The sequence below is a fragment of the Tiliqua scincoides genome, chromosome 4 (genome assembly GCF_035046505.1).
Source record: "Tiliqua scincoides isolate rTilSci1 chromosome 4, rTilSci1.hap2, whole genome shotgun sequence".
NCBI classification, from domain to species: domain Eukaryota; kingdom Metazoa; phylum Chordata; class Lepidosauria; order Squamata; family Scincidae; genus Tiliqua; species Tiliqua scincoides.
Window position 1 is genome coordinate 51235189 of NC_089824.1, and position 3505 is coordinate 51238693.

Sequence of the window (3505 nt, forward strand, 5' to 3'; positions counted from 1 at the left end):
TTAGAAAGGTACTTCCAGTTTTTGTGAAAACCTCCTTGTGCCTCAGACCACCTCCCAGATGCCCCCAGGAGGTATTCTGGGCCTCTGGTCTCCAGGGGGTGTTAACACCTCAAGCGGGGGCTAAATTTGTTTGTGCCCCAGGTACCAGATCCCTTAGCTATGCCACTGGAACCTGGTTGTGACTACCTGTCAGGCTTCAACAACTGACCTGTCTCTTTCCAGGCTCCCAACCTGTTATTAGAATTCTGTTTTAAGAGAATGGTAAGCCTCCAGCCACTGGTCATTTGGGTTAAGATATACGTCATCATTTGGCTGCAATTTCCCAAACATCTATTAATACTGATGTGGTTTCTTGTGGCCCTTGTGATTTTCAATAAACCACAAGACACTGATGAAATTAGCAAGACTGGAATCGAAATCCCTGGTATATCTTGCAGGCTGTGGAATCATGGAAACAAGAAATACTCTAAACATCTTTCTTTGCATTAGCAGAAGAATACGAAGAGTTTTAAGAGTACTGTATACATTTACACCAGAAGTACTTTGTTTGGATGGATATAATCCAGGAAGGTGATGGCTTAGGCTCAAGGCTCTGTTATGTTTTGCCCTCTCCCAAGACCCCAATTCTGCTAGAATTTGATACTTAGAAGTAGCCCAAACTTGTTTGAACAAAATTGGCTCTCCAAATTTGCTGCTCCATTCATAGTTGGTGAATTTTGGCAGCCCATTTTGGTAATTCAGGGGGCAATTTCTCAAATGACGGCTTTTCACTAGTGCAAAGCAGTAATGGTTCTTTCTCTTTTTTTACCAATTGGACAATGCCTGTGGTAACAGAAGCTGTAGTGCTTTTTCTCAGTGGCTACCAGCTGCTGATTTTATGCACAGTACCCTGCACATGCCTGATCTCATCTGATCTCGGAAGCTAAGCAGGGTCAGGCCTGATTAGTACTTGGATGGGAGACCACCTGGGAATATCGGGTGCTGTAGGCTTATACCATAGTCTTTCGAGACTGAAGATTGCCAACCACCACCCCAGCAGATGTAGTGACCTAAGTGACCTCACTGGTAGATGCCATTTTCCCCCAGAATGCTCTGCAATGATTCTGTGTTCACTGAGAAAAATGTTGAGGTTTTAGTGAAGGCATTGTAAGTAAGCATGGATTCTCCTTCCTAAAATAAACCCTAGATATCATCAGCTGCAATCTGACTGAACACTTGCAAAACAAACAATTTCTGCATATTCTTGCCTGGAAACTGGGATATATATAATTGCCAAATTCATATGTTTCCAAGACAAGGAAACCATGAAAGGAAAATAACAACAAAAATCAGTGGCCTTGGAGAATAAAAGCACGAGAGGCAACAAAACTCGCTTTTTCAAGACTCCTCAATGACATGTTGCAGAAGCAAAAAGTCAGAAAGATTTCTCATAGTTGAAAGTATAAGATATTGATGGGGGATTGTCATTTACACCTCTGGTGGTTCAAGTTGAGCAAACATATTTGGCTCTGTCTCAAAGGAGAATATTGCAGTCCTCATTATGCCGGGGAGATATTCCAGAAAAGTTGCAAGATAATGCTGAAGAGGACCATGTACAGGAAGAGGATAAATCTTGTAAATAATGACAGGCAGACAGTTTGAACATGCAAAGAAACAATGAAAGGAGAGATTAAGATAAGAAGGAACATGTCAGCAACAGTCTTCAGCTATTTCTCAAGAAGGGGATTGGCCATAGCTCAGTAATAGAGCACGTGATTTGCAATGCATCGCTTTGCAGGCAGTAGGCTTCAGGATTAATCCCTGGTCTCTCCAAGCAGGGCTGTGAAAAGACCCCTGCCTGAAACCCCAGAGAACCTTACTACTCAGTGTTGACAACATTGGCGCACCAGAATGGAGGGGTCTCAAGAACCAGGATATGCACTTTGCCTCTGAGATCAGTGACTTACAGCCCAGTCCTAAAGGTGGTGCCGCTGCTGGGTGCAGGAGCACCAGTATGGCTACTGCTGCATCCTGCAGCCCCATGGTAGCCACCGGAAGTCTCCTCGGAGGAAGGGGATAAAAGTCACCCGGGGAAAGCTCCAAGCAACTACAATGGGGCTTCTCAAGTCTGCGTTGGCTATTTTGTCCGTGTTGGGCCTTCCAGTTAACTGTACTGACTTTTGTTTTAAAAGATATGCCTTATTTGCATTATGATGCATTATTTGTTACATCATAATGCCATTAAACACATCTTTTAAAACAAAGGCCAGACACAGAAGCAGATACAGGCCAGCCTGTGTAAAAAGAAGCCAACAGTCAATCTGAACAATCTTGTTCCAAAAGCAGACTCCTAGTCATTGTCAGTCTCTGAGAAAAGAAAACCTCCCCCCTCCCCCTCCCCAAAAAAGAAACATACTGGAGAGGGGTAATGGGCACTTTGTATTCAGGTTAGTGGCATTGGGTATCACTAGAGATGGATGAATTTTTGGGGGGTGTGTGTGTATTTGGGTGTTTTCCAAAGATGGAAGTGCAGAAAGCAGTGTTATGTGTTTTTATTCTAAGGGCAAATTTTTATAAATTATAATTATAAATTTGTTGTTGGCATCCTTCAGTCTCAGAAGACTATGGTATCGTGCTCTGAATGGTGGTTCTGGAACAGAGTGTCCTCTCCAGTGCGCGAAGCCTGGGTAAAGAAGATATGGAGGATAGGCTGTTACCCATGCAGCAAATCCCCCCTCTCCACGTTGCTGAAATGGTCCAATGGAAAGGCAGATGCCAATACGGTTGGTTCCAGCGGCGTCGCAGGAGTTGCCAGAACGTGACTGGGTTCAGCCATGAACTGCCTCAGGGACTCTGGCTCCGGATTTTGCCTCGAGGTTGACTCCTGAAGCCTTTTCCATAACTGGATGTAGCCACAAGGCAGTGGAGGTTTGGGGTCAGAGTTTTCCTTCTCTCAGATGAGCTGCCTTCCCAGGCTGACGAGTCCCATCGACCCAGTAAAGTGATATAATTATATCACTTTACCGGTGATATACCGGTGATATACCGGTGATAAGTGATAAATTATATCACTTAAAAAGTGTACTAGGCAGGTGATATAGGTGGTATAGTGTCAGCAGATGCAGCAGCAGCATTCATGTGGAGATGTTAGAGAAATTTTTTTGCAGATTTTTGGGTTTTTTTGTTTTTACAAAAATGAGAAATGCAGAAAGCAGTGCTATGTGTTTAAACCCACCTCTAAACAGAAGGACATACCTACTTCTGGAGACTGCAAAGTCAGGTTGCCAGAACAGGCTGTGGATGAGCACAGGGTGAGCAAGCAACAGGAAACATCATACATGTGAGGTTGTGAATGAAGAATCCAGCAGGCCTGGAGCTTGTGGTAAGGAAGGAATATGTGTTTTAGAAGCAGCAGCATCTCAGAACCTCCATGTGAGAAAGATATGGAGGAGAAGGAGGACGCTCAGGATAACTGTGAAGCAGGAGTGTCTGAGTTTGGCTAGGCTGGGCACTGATCCAGGATGGG

General features: G+C 44.2%; 1 pseudogene; it reads left to right on the plus strand.

The window, feature by feature from the left end:
• The first annotated feature begins 871 nt into the window (after positions 1-871).
• LOC136650337 (5S ribosomal RNA) lies at positions 872-990 on the plus strand (annotated as a pseudogene).
• The last annotated feature ends 2515 nt before the right edge of the window (positions 991-3505 follow it).